General features: G+C 40.5%; 1 protein-coding gene across 3 annotated transcripts in view; it reads right to left on the bottom strand.

The window, feature by feature from the left end:
• Positions 1 to 23954, bottom strand: part of syt7b (synaptotagmin VIIb) — a 100815-nt gene that overhangs the window by 74873 nt on the left and 1988 nt on the right. The gene's annotated exons all lie outside the window — the stretch shown is intronic.

The raw sequence follows: 23954 nt of genomic DNA, 5'->3' as shown, positions 1-23954 counted from the left end.
ACGGTCGGAAAAATACGAGTTTCCTTGAACGCACCATAACAGTCCTCGTCCCTACGTCGCCACATTCACGGCGTCCCTTGGCTGCACACACAGCCCTGCATGCCGTTCTCTCTCCTCATTGGATAAAAACTGTAGGATACGAGAAATGTTTTCTCCTCGGCTCAGAGCAGAGCAGAGTGACTGACAGACCCGTGTTTCAGACCAAACACTCTATGTAAGTGATTGCTGTCGGAAGATATAACTATTTAAGACTTAGGCTATATTAACACAAATATATCACTTACTTCTGCTTTAACTATGCTACGTCTTAAGCTTAATTAAACAGCTTTGGAGTACGTGCCATGTCGCCGGTAACATCGATCCCGTTTGCTACCGCCACATAAACCGATAGGTCTATCTATCGATTCAAGCTACCCTATCAAAAAATACTAATGGTTTTTTACCTCTGTATATCAAATAAAGGCATACAGTAAGTGTTTTCTTGTCGCATGTGTCTAATGTACAAAAACTGTGATGAAATTTATTTCAGGGGTAGCGTATCAAATAATGTTCCAGCTATTCTATGCATTCATGTATGACTACTGACCACCTCACTGCCACTGTAGGATGAATGGCAGCATATTTAGACCATTACAACATTTAACAAGAACTCATTCAACAACAACACTTCAACAACAACAATGACAACCGTTAACAACATGACTGACAAGCGGCAACATAGGGTTTAAAAAAAATATGAGCTTGGAAAAGAAACTTGGAAAATCGGCTCTGCACATGCGCAAAACCACAAAGTAGCAGTTCTCGACAAGTAGCAGAAATCGACAGAACACCGGCGGCACCTTTCATCCTATTAGCCATTTCTCTACCACTTCAAGGAGTTTATAAACATTATTTTAAGGTCGAAAAACTACATAGTGGGGCTTGAAATGACAGAGAGGAAGAGGAGATGCGACAAAACGAATAAACAGAGGGTCATTGAGCATGTTTGGTTTTTATTGTGGAAGTTGTGACTTGTGAATCCGACATTGTTACTCTGCATTCAAAGCTGGTGCTGTGTTTGGTTTCTGGTTGGGGGGGGGGTAGTGGTTTCAAATGGGAAATGAAAAACAGCCTCTCGTGTCAGAGTTCTGCGTTTTGTTGATTAATCCTTTCACCTGAACTCTGCTGTTATTGATCTTCATATTCTGCATTGCCTGTCTTCATCCTTTGCCCCTGTCATAATTACTAATAACTATTACTAATAGGATGACTGCACAGACAACCGATGGGGTCATTATTTTCAGGGGAGACTGGGAAGTGTGTGCGTGTGTGTGTGTGTCTTTGTGAGTGTGCTGGTGAGTGGGGTTGAATCCAGACAGCCTCAGGACCAGTCAGATCATCAGTCCTGATTGTGTGCGTCTGTCTGACAAATGAAGGTCTTGCTCATGGAGGAGCAGCGCTGTCATCTGACGCTCTAGTTTGCACCCATTAACGAGCACCCATAGGACACCTCACCACCCATTACATCAGGGTCACTTTTAAAGATGGCCATGATTGGATAAGACTTCAAGGTCAAAATCTGAGACAGGAACTGGACTGCGCCATATTTTTCTGCTGACTCTGCGTTATTATTACTCTCACAGTCTATGCTTCTTGGCGATAACAACATCAGAGATCTGAAAATGATCTGCTGGCCTACGTAGCTTTAGTGGATGGAAAAAAAATTAATAAACACAGATGGGTACATCCGATGAAGAGAGAAAATCAGATATACAATACAACTCCTATTGCAGATACTGTATTTTGTCGGCTTTGGCTCAAAATTTCCAGATATTTCATCCCGCACTAATCAGTTGGTCTTACATTACGTCTAAATCTATACGCTAGCTCAACGGTGAACTCTGGAGAAATTGTGGCCTTGTCATTTTTCTGAACAGCAATAGACTCGTCAGCTCATTTGGCGGCTGCAAATCTGAAAGATTACTGCAATTGAGCCACAAGAGTAGAATCATCCTTGAGAATTTTTTATGGGAGTATGTGTGGAGGAATCAGCCCTGAACTTAACAGAGATTCTCTGGGATCCGCGGAGACTGAATGCAAGAGTGATTTTTCTTGCCAAACACTGAAAATTTAAAGCTATTACAACAAACCTGTGCCTCCTCACTGGAACACGACTGAATATCTCTGATACTGAAGACAAAAAAAAAAAAAAAAAATTACAACTGAAGGAGCCGTTTGACTAAACAGTGAAATGTCTTAAACTCAAAACCAAAATGTCAAATCGATGAAAAATGTAAATGTGAAATGGTGTATCAGAAACTGTTGTTATTATACTCCACTGTTATAAACTGAAGCAGCAGCGGCGAGGACTGAGACTGGGAACTGTCACTACCTTGTATATCTTTTGAAGTCCAAGCCAGAACTCTCTAAGCCGATAAAACCCCAAAGCTCCACAATAAGCCACCGAAGACTTTAGACAACTGTTTCCACAGGCGGAGTATTACTCCCGATGACCGGTAAAATCCACACGTGTAAAATTGGTGGTGTGCTCCTTTAAAAACCGAAGAATATCTTAATTCCAGGCGTTTCATACTGAGAGAGTCGTTCATCACATTTACTTCGGCAGATTAATGGAGGTGAAACAACATAATTCATAATCAGTGCATTGATGCAGTGAATGAAGCACCGTGATAATAGGGGTGTATTGTGGGTTTTTGGGAATGTTCTGTGAAGCATATATTTTCATTGACAGTGTATGGAAGTTACAAATTATATAGTAGCTAAAGAATAATCACAAAAAAAAGTCCAGTAACTGAGCTATTAACAGCACATTTATTTCCTGTAAGTCAAGAAGTGAACTAGAGTTTGGCTGGCCTTACAATTTACAAGGTGATTGTCAATTTAAAGCGAATATATCATTGCTCAGTACTTGGGTGTCATGCAAATGAACCGACCTTCAATATTTAATCTTCAAAACGGAAAATATGACTTCTGTAGCAAAGGTCTGTGAGTTATTTGTAATAGACACCAGAGACAGACAAGTTTTTTTAATTTTTTTTTATGGCTGGTTCAACTATTGGCATTTCATATTGGTTTTGCATTTATATTGCAAACCCCTGCACGGAGATTTTCCTTGGTTAAAAGCCACTTGGAGGCACGCCAGCAGGCATTTAAGGAGACAGTGTTGTTGTTTGAGATAAATGAACCCAGATGAGAATAAAAACATTCAGGCATTGGAGTCTCGTGTCTCCTTCAATTTTTAATGATTTCCTCATCTTAACTGAGAATCTTTAAAGCAACAGAATTTAAACAAGTCTGTAAACCTGGTGCGTGGCTGTGCCATGTATGGGGGTGTGAACCGAGGGCTTCGGGGCGTGTTACAGTCAGTCACCTTGCTGCCCTGGTTTTCCAGCTACTCGGGGGGCTGCACTCGCACTTCCAATTCACTGAACCTCGCCTTCATTACAGCACATAAACTCCCGTAGACATGAAATATGAAGAAGGGAATAACTACTATGTTACATAATCTGCACGCCACAACAATGATCAACCATGAAACCAGAATGTCATCTGTGTTAAAGTACAGTACATAGTGTTGGATGTGGACGGCACTGAAAAAATACATTAAACCTACAGATGTACAAACCTGTATAGAGATAGATTCATAAAAAATGAGCAGTAAGACTTTTATCCTCCAAAAATATCACACAACAAGCAAATAAAGGTTTAAAATGCAACCAAGGTTCAACCACTTGGGAATTCAGGGGGACACAGAGTCCTCACACATATAAACTTGACATGGTAATGTGACAACATTCACCTGGATGTTTACTCTGCCAGCATCACCCTGCAGTCCCCGAGGCTATGAATGGAAGCAGCTTTAAAAGCCTTAAATAATTTCGAGGGGGAGCAGAAAGTGAACTAAAAAACCTAACCAGGTCACTGACAAATGACAAATGACTAAGGGTATTCAGACAAGTCATAGTCCACAAACACAAATTGTTGCTTTATATGTTAGTTGCATTACCTGAGTTCCTCCTCTGCTCCTGTCAAAATTACTACAGCTGCTAAAAGTTGCCTAACAATAAAATGTCAGTATGAATTGTAACACACTGCTTACACAGACAAGCTGTGGTCTTGTTTTGTTTCTTTGCCCGGAGCAAGTACTTAATACATGAAGTAAAACAGAACTAGTAAAAGTAAAACCTTGTAGACATAACCTGTAATGCTTTGAGCATATGCCCAGTAATCGGATCATTACGAGGGCTATCAATGCAACGTTTGTCCTGAGAGGGATGCCAAAAGAAGAGCCACAGTGTCTCTGTAGTCAAAAGCACTTGCTCCTCTAGACCATAAATGTGTTCAGTGAATTTTAAAGCAATTTGCTTGTGAGATTCTGACATCTGTCAAGACATGGAGGTGATTTTGTTTTGATGGTGGAGCCACAGGTCACCTAAAACGGTATTACTCATCCGTCGATAAAGACTATGCAATATAATTTTTTTCATTAATTTCCAAGACTTTCTTTCTTTCTGTGGCTCAAGAAGTTGGTCAGGGGGAAAATTTGACTTGATGGCATTGCACAATCACCTAAATACCTGTGTGACATCCTCTGAGATGATGAATACACTAAAAAAAATAACCATGCAGCACCCAGCAGTTATCAATAGACCCTGCTATATATGAGTGGGATGGGTTTTTTTTTTTTAGTTTATTGAGAAATCTGTAGCTATACCCAAAGCATTTCCTTCAATTCTTCTACATTTTGCAGACAGTGACAGCAAAGAAAATGGCTCTGTGTTGATTCAGTGTTGTGACAGCTGGATGGTCAACCAGACCATCCCGCTGTTGCTGCAGAGAGCAGTGTTGTTGACTGGTTGGTCTTTCGCCTTGCAATAAATTATAAGAGAGAAGGTGCAGTTTACTGAAAGCAATTCACCTTATCAGTGCTGCAGAAAGGTATGTGGTGTGTTGTTCGAGGGACTAAGGGTGTTAGTGATGGAAGGTGTTCTTCACTGCAACATACAGTTTAACTTAGAAAATGGCTCCACTCCAACCCCTAACCCTCTATCTAACCCAGATTCAATAAAGGTACTCATCTTGTATAGAAAAACTTAATTACATCCACTGACACTTCAGTCTTCAATCAATGCTGCCATGATTTGAAAAACAACTCTTTCAAGACCTGAATGGTTTCAGGGTTAGATGTGCTTTAGCGCTACTGCCAACCCAATGTATTTTTTAGAGAAGTGTACCGGAACTGTTAACAGTCTTGGAAACTTCACAGAAAACTAATATCCATGAAGGTGCCTTTTTCATGCCCTCAATCCACGCATCTCGCCCTTTCTTGCCCACTTTGCTTCTCTCCTCTCAGCCAGCTTTAGTTCCTTTAGTCGTATGTTGGATACTTGTTACCTGAGACATGCCCTCTGAATGTTGTGAGGCTTGTTGAGTTATTTAATCTGGTCTAATCCCTAAAGAAGCTTGAACGGTTTAAGTGACATTAACTGTGACTTAATGCTGTTTTCTCTTTTTTTTGCTCTAAATAAGGATGAAATGCACTTCCTATCATGTTGGCTTGATCCAGTCTTAAAGACTGGAGGGGTCTGCGTTACTTTAAATCCATCACTTCTATATTATGTCAGATAGCTCAGCTCCACCAACAGTGTTTGTTTTGAGTGCATTTTTTTTTCTTAGACCAACAGCCTGTTCTAGGAGATATGGCTATAATTGGGCACAGAGGAGACTAAAAACAAGGAAACTCTTTTTAAACTATATTTCTCTAAATTTGCTCATTCATTTATTCACCAAGGAAGAATTACCGTTCAGAAAGTTTGTTCCAGAACTTGTTGCCCTCGCAAACCAGCTCCACTGGGTTTAAGTCCTGAGACTAGTACTGGTGCTGCTTTTCTATTTTTTTTATAACTATTTTGGCCAAATCCAAGTCTGCCAGCGCAAACTACACTTTGGTTGGGAATGAAAACCAGGTTTTCACCAAAATCTTGCGAACTGACCTTGAGACATTTAGCAGGCAACAGATTTTGCTGACATATTTTGGCTGATTAAAGGGATAGTTTAACATTTTGGCAAAATGGCCCATTGCCATAATCCCTATAGTCATAGCAGTAGGTTTGGTACTTTTAATTGTCGGTGCAAGCTATTTTTAGAACGGCGGAGCAGAGCCACGACCTGCTCAGAGCTACGCTACGGAGGCTCGTGGGATTTCTTGGTTTCCCTCATCAAACTTATCAAATACACAATCCAACAACTCCAAAACGCTCTGGTGGACAAGTTGTGACCTGCACATTCACCACGCTATGAGATAATAACAGAACGTTACGTTTTCAGCAAGCAGTCTCTATATTTGCCTCCAAAACAACTCTGTATCATAACGTTCCATTATTATCTCATAGCGTGGTGAATGTGCAGGTCACAACTTGTCCACCAGAGCGTTTTGGAGTTGTTGGATTGTGTATTTGATGAGTTTGATGAGAGAAACCAAGAAATCCCATGAGCCTCCGTAGCGTAGCAGCTCATGACTCTGCTCCACTGTTCTAAAAATAGTTCGCACCGACAATTCAAGGTAATGAACCTACTGCTATGACTATAGGGATTATGGCAATGGGCCAATTTGCCAAAATGTTAAACTATCCCTTTAATAATAAAATAAAATAAAAAGATGTTGTTTTGACTTTGGAAGTTGGTGCCCTGTGGCTGTATTATAACAATCCAACGTGCATAAACTGAAGCCTCGTGTCACAAATACTTATTCTGACCTTCTGAGGTTGCAGTGTTCCTCCTGACTTTCCCCAACACCTAAGCACATTTGCAGCACACACTGTTTGTGCGTAACAGGCCGTGTATGTGCTCTGTGGTGCATATGACTCTCTTGACAATGCGCCCAAAAATAACAGTGAACTGCGTCACTGACTTAAGACCAGGTTTTCGCTGGTCAGCCACTCATTTACTTTCCACCGCGCCATGATGCCAACGTGCCAACAATCATCCCGACTCCTGCGGTGTACTTTTCAGAGGCCAAGAAATGAACTGTCTGATACTTCTTTTTTTAATCTATTTAAACTTTGATTAATATCAATAGAGTGTGTGCAAACAGCATCAAGTATTCACTGTTTTTTTTTTTAGACCTGGCTGCAATTTATTTTTCAACCATGCACTGAAGCACATATTTGTCTCCAGATACTTTAACGGAGATCCCATTAATTGAATGGTGCAGTTTAGGAGAAATCAGTCACCGGGGTGGTTACCTCCAATTAATCAGGTCGACAGCATGTAATTTCTCCAACCAACCATCGGTAATATGTCTGCTCCATGGTTTTCCTGTGGAATTAACAAATATTTTTCAAGGCTGCAACTATATTTGAATAATTAACGTTCTGTCTTGTTGGTAAATATTATTTTCTGTGGCGAACGCCTTGCACACAAACATATTTCATTTATCCCCCCCGACCCCTCCTCAGAAATTAAGTTCAGTGAGCTGCCCGCCAAGACTGTGAATGCAGCTGGTCAAATATTCTTATTCAAACAATACTCATTCTGGTAGGAGATTCATTCATTTCCATCCATCCTTTCACTCAGTGCACAGCGGGATAGACTCCAGCATGGATTTTTATAACTAGGTATTGTAAAGGGATGAAAGGATGATTGAATATGAATATGAGTAACTCCACACTAGAAGAAAAGCACTGGCTCGCTGGTTTTTCCTTTTTTTTTTTCTCTCACTTGGCACTTCTGTGTTTTTTTTTAGCGCATAGCGACTTGAATGCCGTTTGCAACACAACCTGAAAGCGATCCTGACTCATGTATTTCTCCAATGGAAGATTCCTGCCAGTGCCTTCTGCTGTTTTAACTTGGAATACACAATTCACAAACAGTTGCTTGGCTCTTTGTTTTGTTTTTTTCACATTTCCTTTTGCTTTGCCGTTACTGGGGGCACACTGGTAACATCAGCCAAGGCCACATGTGGCTTCTGTGCTGTATGTGTGTGTGTGTGTGTGTGTGTGTGTGTGTGTGTGTGTGTGTGTGTGTGTGTGTGTTTCCCCTCAGCATGTACTGTTTATAGAACAGTATATCTTGTTATGAAAAGCCACATTGTGAACTGCTGTACAGTACAAGTAACGTAACACTTCAACATCACAACAAGGACATAGTTAAGCAGCTTTACCAAAACACATTTACCTAAAACTGTGACTGCGAACCGTTTTACTGCATCCGCTCTGTTTTTCTTTCCCTGAGTGTATCACTGTGTCTAAAAAACACTCTTGTTCGCCACACCACAATTGGAGACAATTTTCATTCAACTGTGGGAACTCCATGAAGCATAAATTTTGCATTTGAAAGCCAGACACTTATAATGGCATAGAGTAAAAAAAAAAAAAAAAAAAGGAGAAAAAAGATACAAGGCTGGATCTTTTAGACACAGATGAGAACTGCTGTGTATCAAGTGTGAGCAGACAGTGGCCTGGCCGACTGAGATGGTGACTGGCTCATTGTCTGCATGTAGCCGCGCTAGACGACTGCTCACCCAGAGGACACTGGGCCGTACAGGGAGCCAGACAAGACAGACCTGCTGATGCTGGAGCAAGAGACTCTCGTTCCTCGTCTCCCCAGCTCAGCCACACTGACCTCATTTGTTGCAGAAGTGTAATTATAAAATCTTGTACGTGTCAAAGGGATGGCAGTTCTTTGTTGAAGAATAGTAAGGGTCGACTTCCACTGAAATTATCCATAATTCTGTCCCGTCCCTTAGTTATGAAGGTAAGTAATTGCACTTTTTTTTCTTCCTTTGATGTTGTTAGGTAATTAATTTTCTGCAGCATATCCACTTACTTTGTTATACAGTACTGCCCACTCTGAGGCTTCATTTGTTGCAAGCTGATACAAGGTATACGTGTATGTGACACCATGATAATGCTTAGAATAACCTTTAAGGGGGAAACTACATATATGGGTAACATCATGCCTTGAAGAAAATGTGATGTGTTATGAAGCCTGGTAATGAGGAGGCACAAGACAGAGAAGGGTTTCATCTTGACTGGCTCATCAAATTTGGCTCTGTAAAACCATGGCCCTGTAGTACCCTGTAAATAATTAGTCGTCATTAAAGGTAGAACTAGAATCGAGGTGGAATCCCTTGTCATGATTAATTAAATGCAGTCTCTAATATGTCATATCTAATTCATAAGAGAAGTCAGGCTCTTTCCACTGAGCACTAGTTTGCAACAGCCACGGGGCATGATGATGGCAACCTAATGCACCCTGCCATTAAATGCATGAAGCCGCTGGATATTAGCAATGATTTTCTGTGTTCTTCAGAGCTACGGGCACATCTGTGAGGATTCAGGCACAGGATGAGCTCCATCCAATATAAAATTACAGTGACATCGGACATATGGGAACACAGAAATGCATTGATTATTGCGCTGCCATTCCTATAACGGCACAGTTAAGACATGCAAGACTGAACTAGCCATTTATTGTTTGCGACCTGCTATCTCCTGTGGTTTTTCACTGGAGGCGAGAAACTTTTTCCTTTTCTTTTTTTCTTTTTAACACAATGCTTTTGGGGTTCTGGCTGAGTCTACAACAAAAAAAGGCTAGGATGTGTCCGAGATATATTTCTGATGCTACAGATAAAAAAAGAAACTCAAAGTCTAAATTTGAGAGCAAGAACAAGCACAGATTACCATTGCTGTGGTTGTTCCCTTGTTGAGGATCACCATTTGTGTAATTACCCTCACTGCCAGAAGGAGGAAGTTTAAATGAATCTCCACGGAGGAGTATAAGTTACAGAAAATGATTACTACCTAAACCGAAATAGAAATGCTGGTGAGAAAAAACCCCACAAGATAGATAGTTATCGATAAACATTTTTCTAAATGTTTCAGTCCAACACGCAAAACATGCATTCCTCTCTTTCCATGTTAATGAAATCCTGTCTCATTGTACAATTAACTGCCGTGCACGTGTGCATAATATATGTAATCCTCAGTTCTCTGGGTATCATATTTCATTTTCTGTCTTGTACTTAAAATAACACACTCCCACAATGCACTGTGACACTGATCCTACATCCGAATAAAGACTGTTAAACATCTGAAACCTAAACACATCGACAGACCGTCAATATCAAGAATGAAAGCGACTTCTCCCGCAAACAGCTATTTACTGATGTGAATAATTTTCCATCACTTTGAATAAATGTATCTCATATACTAATTTTGTTTATGTCTGCATTGTTGTGCATGTGTGTGTCTGTGAGTGTGTATAATTACTCAGACATGCAAGGTGACTCACCAAAGAGCCGGAAGATAGTGAGAGATAAGGAAGCAAGTAAGGAGAAGAGACAGCTGGATGGAGAGACAGGCTGCTGGTGAAGGGATTTGAGGGAAGGGAAGATAAATATTGACTTCGACATGGTTTTAAAAATCAGATGTAAACATGTAATCTCTCAAAATCTGAAATGTCTCTGTTGGCTGAGAAAAGGAATGACTTGGTCACAAATGGGAAAATTACTATGCTCTCAGTTGACTTTTAACTCCCGTGCACATGTAAATACTAAAGATGAAACGGTTGCCAGTCCCGACCCATTGCCAGACGGCTAATATTACCATTTAAATTGTAATCATCACTATAACCATGTTAGATTACTGTGGTTAATTACGTAATAGCTACTGCGAGACATCAACCAGCAACGGTCTCCAAGATGAATGCGCAGGGAGCAACATGGGTTTGTTGTGTCAGAACATGGCGGACCGCAGTGACACTGACACTCTGAGACCTTTTTATAACAAAATTAGTGGGATTAATATTTCCTGAAACATGGGAGAAGCCACTGCAATCATGACAACTGTATAGTCACTATTGATTACCTGATGTTACATTTTTACACTGTTAGTAGATACTGCTTTGCACAGTATGTGAGCTCCCAATAATTACACTGACTGAGGCTATTACCTGCTACACCACTGAGCAAAAAGTAGCTACAAGCAAATGTTAATTAAATACTGAACTGAACTTTTATTATGTATTTCAAAATTTACTAGATATTTGTGTACTGTTGCTAAATAAACTGAGTGAAGAAGCCCGTGTCTTATGCACTTGACACAATACAATCCAGCCAAAGGTTTCACACTGTTTCACTGACGGGTGGTGAATAATGTGCAATAAACTGGGCCATGCATCATTTAATACAAGAAAGAGGGAAACTGCTAGTAAGTAAACACGGATGTTACTGCAAATTTCAGAACAACGCAAACTTGGGCTGTGCAAACATTTTATGACAAATGATGCAACACGTTGAACGCGCCTCATGCATTTGCAAAAAATTTATTTTGGTGAGAGTAAATACACCCTTTACTAATATTTAACCTAAGATGTATCTACCAGAATGTGAGTATATTGCACCTACATACTGTATCCTCTCTATCCACAGGAGAGGGTGCAGATGTGACAGAGCCTCTACGATATACTGTACTCCCCTGAGCCAACCGAGGCAGCGTCTCAAATGTCTGTGAGTGTTTAAACCAAACACACATAGTATAGATAAACGAACATGAGCATTAAACTCAGGTAACGCTTTGATCGAATGAATCTGGATGGATGATGTAACTAGTTGTAACTTGGTCTGGGGGTATAGAGGACATAAGAAAGAGAATTACTGCTTTACTGAAGCTCTGAAACACCAACTCTCACACTGAATCTAATCTACATCGACTTAGAAGACACACTTTCACTGCTTTTCATTTTAAAGTCCTGTTTTGTACAAGTCTTGACCATTTTTGTAACTCCCCAACAGGGATACACAACTGTGTTCATCCACCAGCTGTGGATAAATAAAACTCCAGAGCAACTACAGGGAAAAGACAACAACCACCTGCTCTTTTTTTACCTTTTGTTGATCTCTCTTCTATCTCCCTCCATGCAGCCTGTATATCCAGTCTTCCTCTGGTCTACTATTATCCAGCACAGACACACACACACACACACACACACACACACACACACACACACACACACACACACACACACACACACACACACACACACACACACACACACACACACCTCTGTCTCTGTGACACAAGCCCGTGCACACATCCACAGACACAGTCTCCCTGTCACACTCATTCTTTCTCTTATGCTATTTTTTCCGATTTATCTCTGCCTCTGTGTGTCTGACTTGTGCTCCTGTGATCCATGCAGTATGCCTTTGTTTCATGATTCTCAACCCCGGTGCCACGGCAATCTAGGGCAACATCGCAAGGATCACACGCTGCAAACACTGTGGCATAGATAGTGAGGCAGGGACAGAAAAGAGTGGGTGGGGGGCTGGCTTGATGAATACAGTATATAGGTAGCAAAATGTTTTTTTTTTTCTTCTCTTTTTGTTTTAGCCGACATACTTTTCAGAGGATAAGAGACAAACTGTAATCTAATGATGCATCTGAGTTGATATTCATAATGCATGTGTTTTCTGCCAGGGAAATTTTTCCCAATGTGACCCAACATGTCCACCGTTTCCCAGAGGAACCTTTTCCAAGGACATGATAATCCCAACAACAGTACCATATAAATTCAGAATATGGTTTTACATCCCCCTGCCTATCCACCTTGGGAAAAGCCCATGTGGTCTCTTGATGGTTCCTCTAAATTATTCAAAGCATTTATTTATAAATAAACACGGACTAGCCCTGTACCCAGCTGTCTGGTTTTCTCTCCTGTGACTCTCCAACCTCCAGCGACCAGTCCGACCAAATGAACCACAAACCACTACCTCACTCAACCCGTCCAAGAACTTCTCGTCATCTGTTCACCTCTCAGCACCGCTCCATGGACCCGACTGTTCTCTCTCCGTTTTATAGTACTTCTCTCCTACCTGTACATTTTTAGCTGTGCTGGTGGCGTCGCTCTGTCGGTGGCTATAGCAGTTTGTTGGACAGTCTGTTAAGTTTATCCACACGGAGATTAACAACTACCAGTCTCCAGCTGAAGAACCTTCTCTCTGGTGCCACCATGAGGCTCGTAGTGAAGGGACGTCTCCGCACATCTGTTTTTTTTTTACAGGTGCGTCAGACTGGGATCAGTTGATCCCGACTGATGCATGAAAAGAAGAGGAATCCCGCACACTTTGTCACTTGCTCAAGAATATTTATTGCGACATTTCGGTCAACAGACCTTCTTCAGGCAAACACTGAACAGTGGCAAGAAGCCATCTTTAAATAGGGAGTGGCTTTATTTATCTTTATATTTATTATTTAATTCTATAAGTATGGTCTGTTGACTGAAATGTTGCAATAAATATTCTTGAGCAAGGTACACAGCGTGCGGGATTCCTCTTCTCTTCATGCCACCATGAGGCTGTACATTTTGTGGAGTGAAAAGACTGATGATAATTAAATGGAGTGGGTGATAGGACTTCAAATCCATACAATGATTATTTGAAGCTTTTACCGCAATTAAGGATGATAAATAATTCTTTTTTTTTTTTGAGCCATGCATGTTTCATATTCAGCAATGTGATTGAACATTGATCAGTGTAATTAAATTAGTTGAAATCGTTACTCACATCACAATTTGCTTTGAATAATTTTAAGATGATTTTTTTTTTTTCTTTTCAGCAGATCGTTGAGACCTAACGCAGATGTTGTCTTACTCTTCAAGTCACTTCTGTTTTGCCAACTATCTTTTCTCCAAAATGCCTCGCTGGAGTGTCATCGTTGCTCTCCATCCTCCTCCTTTCCCCTCCCTCTCCAATCGTGGCCACTTTCCATCACAATAATTTGAGCATTTAAAATGTATGATGGATTTAGACACACTGGGAAAATAAAGAAAAAAAACAATCCATTAAAAGCTGGGAGAATGTAATTGAAGGAGAGAGGCACAGAAGTGACGCCGGAGCAGGAGAACATCAGCTTGACAATGACACAAAAACTGATGTGCATGTTGTCGCACATCATTGCCAACACAGACACACACACACACACACACACACACACACTGGGGTTCAAAAGCCTGAGACCATGAATGGGAAAATGATCTCAGACTTTTGGACCCAACTGTATGTATGACCAAACACTTCATTTACAAAGGGATGGAGCCGTCCATTATGCTAACCTGTAAACAACCACACACACAAACACACTCACTCACTCACACACTCACACTCGTATTTCTCCATCTCATTGCCCTGCAGGAGAGGACATCGTATAGATAGATAGATAGCTGATAACAACAGCACGGCAATTACAATCACAAGTGGCGGTGTGCAGGTGGTGGGTGTTTAGTTGTAATGGAAAACATGGGTGACTTATACTGTGAGGATGTGCAGGTCACGCCAGGCTTTTATAAAAGTGCTTTATATGCTATGTGAGCAGTCATACTTTAAAATTCATGTATAACATTTATGTGTTTCCTGTCTCCTCAGACACATATGCACTGAATCCTGACTGGCCACACAAACAACGGACAGACAATAAGAGCTTTCCTTGTTAGAGTGAGCTGAGCTGACTGCTGATGAGAGAGAGGAGGAGAGCATATATAGTAAATCTGTAGTCAACAGTAAGCCAAGTACACAGGTACTGCATAAATAAAAGCCTATATCAAAGGGAAAGAATAATGAGCGGTACAATTAGGAAGGGAACGTACAAGAGAACTGAACAGACAGAAGGGAGAAGTATATTTAAATGTAACCTGCTCTGAATTTTCTTAAAATAATGCGCTGCCTCTGCAACAGCCTGTCCAGTCTGTTCTTTGGGAGCGAGGCTGAGTCACCTCCATGCCCTCGGTGCCTCAGGAGAAGAACACTGTAGCACATCCTCAGCTGCTGCTCAACAGCCCTGAGACGGACACGGCGGCCCGCACAGTGACCATGTGCTGAAGGCTGTAGCCGACATCATCCTTGAGGACTCAAGTTGAAGGCAAGTTACTTCCATCCAGCAATGTAGACCACTGCTTTTCATCGCTGGCGTGAATCAAAAGTCGGGCTCAGCAGGCCTCAGAGCGGGAGTGGAGCTGGCAGCTGAAGGTTGACAAGGGAATGGGCTCAGATTCTCAGACACTATAGAGTGTGAATTGTCAGCTGAGACGTTGTGTTTCTGTCCGAAAACACAAGATAAATGGGGTTTTACAATTCTTCAGTTGATTGTTTCATGGTAGGATGGGCCAGAGAAAGCTAAAAAAAAAAAAAAAGAAAAAGGGGGGGGTCATGTTACCTTCAGTAGAGCTGAGAGAGTTACACAAATTGATCAACAGAAATTAAAGAGACCCCGAGGAGTCTGCTTTTGGTTATAAAAGAGTCTCATATTAATGTGGATGAATCTATGTTACCCACCTGTTAACTACTACTACTCACTACCTGTACATGTTAAATATATGAACCTGTGTATTATTTGAATTGCTTAGTAGTGAATACACAATAACAACGTATGTTTACACATGGCACTATGCTCAGTTTAATATAATATACAATATAGTATATTGCTCCATCTCTCCATCAGTTTGGGGGTCCCTGGCCTGAAAAACGTTGAAGACTCCTGATTTAAGTTATGTATAAAGCAATGAGATGGCCTTATTATTAGCAACTCAAAGAAGCTATAAGCACAGCAGTGCCGTCACTGCCGTGGGATGAATGCTACCCTGATCAAAGTGACAACACTGACATGCTAATGTTAAGCAGGTACAATATTTTCTGTGGTCACCATCTCAGTTTATTGTGTTAGCATGCTAACACTTGCTAATTAGCACTAAACACAAATATTTATAAAGTCTGGGCCAGAAGTGGGACAACCAAGAGACCAATCCCTCGAGCCACGCCACCATTGTGGCTAAACATGACAAACATAATCTGATTTCAGCTTCTAAAATACAGTATAGGCCTACTTTGTTTTGTCCAGACAGTAAAAGACTAATAAAAAAAACTCAAACACATTAAGGATATCACCTCGGGCATTTACCACTATCCTCAGTCATCTTGGAAATGAAACAACGATTAAATGAAGAAGTAATGGATTAAGAGATAATAAAGGCAATTGATGGTTGCAGCCATATTTGTTTTATTAGTCTGGAAAACATTGCCTGAGAATTTATTGACCCCTGCAGCTGGAAGCCAGATCAAACAGCAAACTACAAAGAGTGATTTGGGTGACTCAGTCTGATTCTCAACAACCTCATTCTGCGCAGCTAATCAAGCAGCAACAGAGACCTACTCTGGTGAAAAGACAAATTTGACTTTGTTCTCAGAAAAGCTACTTTGAAGAAGCAAAGAGCTTCCACGGTCCAATGAGTGGCACCGTTATCAAGTCACGTGAAAGAAAGGTTAATGTTGGTGTTTCACTGGAGGAAAAAACACTTGCTAATTATTTACTCTACAATTGTAACTGAAGGTGCTTTGTTTAACAGCAAATACCTGCTAAGACAGAACACAGTGAAGGTTTCCAAGAAAGATTTAACTTGGGACAACTTGTTGGGAAAGTGCCAGAGCCAGGAGTGTGATCAGTGTGTGTCCACCAAGGTGGGCTTAGTACACACACCGGCTCTTTCTGCACACACTCCTGTGTATGAGCCCCCGCCAAGTCTGTACACGCCAACATATTTGTACTAACCAATACCAGCTTTACTAGCGGGTGTAGCTGTGGTTAGGATGTCTGTCTGTCTGCATCAGACAAAGTAAAACCTAATTATCTGTGAACTAAACATTTGTGCTACATTTAATAGTCCCTGAGAGATTCTTTGCATTAGCTCATTTAATTATATTGCCTCTCTACTACCTGTAATGAATAATTAACCAGCGCAACATAAATACATTTGCTGGGAACTGGAATCCAAAACTGGATCAAATGATAGTCCAGGATATCACGCAGGCATCAGTGTTTGTTTGTATTCAAGTGCATTATCATGACATTTCAAATGATACAGTAATGAAAGCCTCCCGGGCAGATGGAGAGAGTTAGAGAGAGAAGTCGAGGGGGTTGTTACAGTAACAGAGAATTGAAAAGAGGAGAGGAAACAGAACAAAAGAGCGGAGAGGAAATGAAGGGCTCCGCGTGTGACGGTGACAGAAACGCAGCCTTTGACATCATTCTCATCAAGACTTTTTACAAGTCCAAAACTGTGTTTATGTGTGTGTGTCTGCACATTTTCTGTCTATTCTCCGTCAGTCCCGTATTGGCAGGAAGAATCTGTCTGTGCGTAGCTCTGTCTCACCATCTGTTCCTGGCTAGACTGCTGATATCTGTTCTTATAATATCCTGTTCGCCTCTCTCAGTCTAGGTGGGGTGCACACATCTTTTATCTGGATTATTTCTTCCTCTTTTGTCATCCATCCATCTACCCATCTATCCATCTATCTGTCCATCTATCCATCACTCCGGCCGGGCCGTACATCCAGCGAGCCATCAATCCCCCACTTATACAATTAATTTTTGTGTCCTGTTCAATAATACAAGGAGAGCCAAGTTGCACTCTTGCGTTGCTCCTGCTGTCAAGCCTCCATTCTGGGCAGCAGAACAAACCACAAATAGCCCTCTGCCTTACTCATACTGAGAGCCTTTCAGAGTCACATAAGACCACTGTGGGTTGAGAAAGGAGTCCCAAAAAGTATCTGTCCGTCTTATCTTACGTAGCAACCAAAGAAATCGCCACATTAAGTCAGGTGTTGTCAGTCAATTCATAGCGAAGAGATCATAACATAAAATGGTTAAGTGGAAAGCCAATAAGAAGCATGCCCTTGTCCGAGATGTCTCGCTGTTCAATCAGCTGTTGTCTGTAACTCCCCAAGGAATAATTGGCAGCGTTCGCAAGTCACGTCTTTTGTCGACCCCTACCGGTTGGGGCACCTGCTCTAAAGCTGAAGGGGGATCTAGAGGTCATAACCTACGCCGCTGCATTCATCACGGCATTGATCATAAGACAGATCAATGCCTCAATAGTGATTTGTATGCTATTGCCCACTGGTGGGGGCTTCACATCACATCATTTGGAGAACATGTCACAGATCTACCTAGTATGTCTTTTTTCACATGTGCAAGTATAAAATCCTTACATGCATTGGAGGAGAGACTGCACTCCTATTTTTTTATATGATTCATCGTGTAGACACTACAAGGCATGTAAAGGACACAAGACTGCTGAATTGAGATCAGGGAGGTAGTGTTTTCCAGCCTTTGACAGCAAGCCTTTTAGAAAGTGGCCAGTTTTTTTTACTTTTAGATGTGGTGGAATCACATCATATAGGAGAAATGGTTTGGTTTTTTTCTCCGACCATTTTAAGCTTCTTTTTTTTATATAATTATTATCGGAATAAGCAGTAAAGACGGACAGGAGATGGGGAGAGAGAGTTTGAAGGATTGACATTCAGTTAATGATGAATCCAGCCAGGAGTCAAACCGGCGATCTCCTGCTTTGAGGCTCAGTATGCCCACATGGGACGTGCTCTTAGCCGTCAGAGCACCCAGACCTAAGTTGTTTTAAGCTCATCAAAAATGTGAGCAGTATTTCTACAAAAATTGCTGATATGCTATTTAGATAAAACACGGAAAAAAGGGTGAAGATTCAACAGTCTCCTTGTTGTTGGAGTCACACCCTCACATCAAAGCTAAAATAAAACAACACAAGCAAATAAATCACTTTTATATACAGAGGCACCCGTCTGTCTCACCCCCTGAGTCTTACATCAGACTGTTCAGATTATATTTACTTTACATCCACCTAAACGCGCTGTTATTGTTGCCAGCATTTTACAAACCAGACAAGATGGAGAGCAGCTGTCTTCAAATCCGTAAACATAAATCATTATCAAAAAAAAAGAGCACATCAACCTCCCTTTTCCTCGTTGCTCCCTCTCTTTCCCCCTCGCCTCTCTCATCTTAATTGTTTCTGTGTGGAGACCAGTGTTGCTTCAATGAGTTCACTGAATAAAAAGGCATAGTGTGTGTCTCTTTCTCTCTTTTGCTGCCTCCTCAAGAGTACTCACTACTCAGAGGCGCAGCATAGATATTCTCTCAAAATCTACACCGCATCTCTCGCTTCCTCTCTGACTCTGTCTCCAATTATCTATTTCTGTATTTCTCCACCAGCCCCCTATATCTGCCAGTAATATTTTCAACCCACACTACTGGTACAGTGGTAGAATACTTTTTCTTGATGCAACCTCATCCAGATTACAAAATCTACAAAAAAAAACAAAAAAAAAAACACTACCCCGCCAATTTCTGCCCATCTGTTTCATCCTTACGCGCTGCTACTTATCAATAATTGTGAGGCACAAAGTAAAAACCCAGACAAGATGGCACACACAGGGTCAAGTGAGAGGAGCGACAGAAGCAAAGCGAATGCAGGAACAATTAGGATCCTGTCTTTATCATCACGGACGTGTTCTGCTGTGGCTGGAACAGAGTTATGTAAGAGCATGGGCTTCTGTCTGAACCGCACACCGAATCCATTATAAATGCAAACACGGCGCACAAATATGCATTTACATACATCTCACAATGTGTTTCCCTGAACTGGTTTAGCATATGGATGTGAGCATTATGAAAACATTATTAAGATACGAACAGATAAGATGATCTGAACAAATAAAGTAAACACCATTTAATTTTTATGGTGATGTATTTCCTCCAACATAACAGACAGTGACAAGCAGAAACCAGGGACCATCTCTAAAGTGCTTGCGGTTCGGCCAAGAGAGCATTTCAGAGAACTGTCAATATGGCTCTTTTTTTTTATTCTTCATCACTTCATTTTAGTGGACATCCTTCACCTTCCACCTTCATCTTTCATTTCTGAGTTACGACCGACATCAGGAAAGAGCAGCTGTATCCCTTTAGGGTCGGATGTTTTGTTGTCTAATCCATTCATTATGACTTATTTCCCCTCTCTAACTTTGTAGTTCTTTAGATATTGTGTCATGTTATTTTATTCTTTCAATTCCAAACACAAGAGATATTGATGTGGCAGTTTTCTGACACGCTGAAGAATTTATTTGTCTGTCCTTGTTCACCACACACAGACTCATCATCTGTCCCTCTCTGTGACACATTGTGTCTTTTTATTGCCCCCCCTCTTCTGTCTGACTTTTCTATTCCGCCATTATTTTTGATGCGATCTTCCATCATTCTCCTCTTTGGCTGTAAATATGTGTGCACCTCAGTAGAAAAAGGGCAATATTTTCCCTTTCATGGTCTCACTGTCTGGTTCCTTGCTTCTGTAAATTTAAGTAGCTTGCTTCACAACAGTGCGAATAAAAATATCTTTGTTTCAGACACTATTAATTACTATACTGTCTCTGTCTTTTCTCCAGTAGTTTGTCTCAAACTACTAATAAGATTCCAGCCAGTTGCTTTTAACCATAATATTAATTAAGCATTGCCCTATGAATGTGAATGCTACCAATATTAAGCAATTATTTCTGAATGTTCACCTGTCAGATTAATAATGATTCTCTTTTGCTCCTTGCACCGAGGCCTGTTTTACACCCGACATTCACGTATAACCTGTTCTGGAGAGATTACAACACCACACAACGATCATCACATACAAATTGCAGAATACATCATAGTGAAATGTATCTCTGCCTTTGTTTAAAACTCTAAATTTACCGATACATCTGCCTAGTCCGATTAACTATTGACTATACTCATGCCTGTTCATACGTACTGTATGTATAATGCTTCTGCTCTGCAGTGCTGTCATTCCTCAATTCATCAATCAATTACCTAGAGATACAAATAGTTGGGCTCTTCTAAAGAAGACCATGAGTACATGGCAGGATATGTTCGCTATTCTTATAGCATAGACTTGGACAACCTGATCAATATCTGGGAAAATGACTGATTCAGAAACCACAGACCTTACAGTAGATTGCATTGTTGCATCAACATGTAAAACCATTCACTGACTTCACTCACTTCAACCAAGCTCGCAAGACGGCAATCCGTGGAGCGGTGGATAACGTTATATCTTATATATGTTTTACGATGTGTATATTTGTGTAGTCTTATCTGTCATATCTGAGATTAAGGGGCGTGTTTGTGTCGTGGCACCGCCAAGATGAGATCTGGGTCGGAGGTGATGATCTTGCAAGGTTGGTTTTCAACCAAGAGACGCTAGGTGGAAAGTAGAGAGCCTCCTTTCTCCCTGTAACAAGTCATTTAACCATCACAATTACTCCAAAACTGTTTAATTAAGGTTAAAAAAAATGGCATAGTTCCTCTATAACATTCTTTTCACGGTTCATTATGCGACACCTCCAGATATCTTACTTGAATAGGGTTAGTAATATCCCCATCTACTTACTATCTGTAACATAAACTAAAAAAAAGAAATTAATTCCCAAATGCAAGCCACATATCCAAAGAAGCTGAGACTAAACTCTGCCTCTGAAAAGGTATAAACTTAAAAGAGAAATTCATGCATTCTGCAGTGGCAGGAGGCGTAGTGGGTGAAAATACTGAAATCCTGACATAAATCAAACTATCATCAGCAAAATATATTTGAAGAGTCAAAAGTAAAAAAAAAAAAAAAGTACTCACCTTGCAGCAGAAGGCGCCCTGTCAATGTTTTGGATTCACTGAAAAAAATCATTGGCAGACTATTCGATAATGAGAACTAGAAGCACACTCAGAAACTCAGACCTCTGCCAAGGCCAATGTCAAACAGCACACACCAAACTTCAGAAAAAAAAAAAAAAAATCAAATTCAAAGTTAATGATACGGATCTCCCCCTAAAATTGAATGGGTTTTTTTTTTCCTTGGCCCACCCTCCACTGGGTTTGGTGCAAATTGGTTCAATACTTTCTGGGTAACCCTGCTGACAAATAAACAAACCAGCAAACAAACAAACAGACAGTGGTGAAACTTGTGGAGGAAACAAAACCACAAAAACAAATATTCTGTTGCTGAACGATACACTGGGTTGGTTTTGGTACCAGTATTGACTTTATTCACATTATCCATGATAAAAAAAAAAAAAACGTACTCCATCGATGCCAAATTCTCTATTTATGCTATGAATTACATTTATTCTGTCTCCATAGCTCACTTTTTGGGCATCATGTTTGCTTACATAAGAAGATAGGGTCCTCGTCTTTAAGTAAACAGAGAGTTGAAACGACAGCTCATGCACAGTTTCTCAGCCAACAGGTGGAAAAGATTCTTCCACCCGCCGGCTATAACATACATTAAGCTATCTGCTGATCAAATCAAATTCTCCAAAATGAACAGTCACTTTTGTTTTTAACATAAATTACTAACGCTGGAGCCAACAAACGCTCTATGCTTTTCTAAAATTAATCTTAAATAAAAAATAGATTGTCTCTCGCATGAAAATGTGCTAAATGTATTTCTGCGTTGTCTAGACTATGCAGGGTAATTGTACATGACACTTAAAGCTAGAGGCTGGGCTATAAATTTTTTGGTAATGAATCTGAGCTATTGATCTGATTCACTTTGACATAGCAAACAGCCTATAAGCATAAAACACCATCTGTTTTAGCAGAGAGTTTAGGTAGTAAATCGGCTAGCCTTACAGAACATTTAAGAACTCCTGGCAGCTTTAATACTGTATGTCACTTGCACTAAGTTAAAAAAAAAAAAGCTTGTCACTGTAACAGTTAAAATGTGAGCGAAAGCAATCGGGCGCTTTGTCCTTTGTTCGTGCTTTCTCAGAATAACCATTTGTTTTGTGTCACCATTTATTCAATTTTATGAAAATGTAAAGTTTAGAGATGCCAGTCATGAGATTTCAGTCAATTATTTTGGAGCGTGCTGTTTGTAATTCATGGAAAATATCAACGTCAGCACCCGTAGCTGCTTTGCACTTCATACATAATTCATCCTGTGTATTTTTTTTACTGAGATGTACTTGATATGACTTTTTTATTTATTTATGGTTATTGTTTATTGTTGGTATATTGTTTTCTGTAGTGGTGTAACTGTCCAAACTTTTTATTTATTTATTCTACTTTCAACACAATAAATTATGAATATTTATTTCAGCAGAATTTATAGAAAAGTTTTCCATCTGTATTTTCAAGGTGCTGTGTTTCAGTACAGTACGTCTGGACACTTCTGTTATACTTCATTTTTCCATCGCTGCCTTTTGACTTGCACAACTCTCTCACACATATCCCCTCTCACTTTCAGATGCACACACACACACACACACTCAATGCTTGTCTCACACACATTCACATACACATACACACGCCTGTCATGTAATCATGAAATCACTTCTTGTTGCAGATGGTGACTCATCTTTTGTCCCTGGTGAAACCATATCTGGCAATGAGGTCGTAAGACATTTTAGAAGAGGGACAAAGCAGTGTGCACTGTGCAGGGCTCCACTCAACACATGGGGAACTCCTCACTGAACAGCATGCTTTACAGCTGCTAAAAACAAAGATATTAGCCATCCATAGAGCCCGAAAGCTGCACATCAAAAATGCATGTTGTATTTCCCTGCTAGTAATATCACATCATTACCTGCATGCATGCTGCCTGCAGGTGGGGGAAAAAAGCTGAGTTTATGGTATAGTTGTATATTTATTTTTCAATTTTTATTGTTTTAACTTGGAAGGTTTGAATTCAATCTGAATGATTGGGGAGTTTTTGAACATTACAGGAAATAGACTGACTGGTGAATCTAACACACGTGTAACGTAACACTGCAGATAGTGGTGCTACCTACTGTACATGCTACATGTCAGTCGTTGTAGCAGTGCTTAAATCACTCCATGTGGGTGTGGTGAACACAATGCATGTCTTACTGCTGTTTATTTAATAATGCTTAGTAAGACACTGGCTGCGTCATGTCGACAGACATTCAGAGGCAGCTCTCCTTCATCAGGTGTTAGTCAGTGACCTCGACCTCAGTTCAAAGATTTAGAGTAAAAAAAAAAAACAACCTATATGGTGCTGGCTGATGCATCAACAGATATTTACTCCCTCATTATTCTCCT

This window comes from Trachurus japonicus, chromosome 3, assembly GCF_045865225.1.
Source record: "Trachurus japonicus isolate A0001 chromosome 3, Traja_1.0".
In the NCBI taxonomy this organism is placed as follows: Eukaryota; Metazoa; Chordata; class Actinopteri; order Carangiformes; family Carangidae; genus Trachurus; species Trachurus japonicus.
Note: the sequence above shows the minus strand (reverse complement) of the source record. Positions and strands in the feature narration are given on the sequence as shown.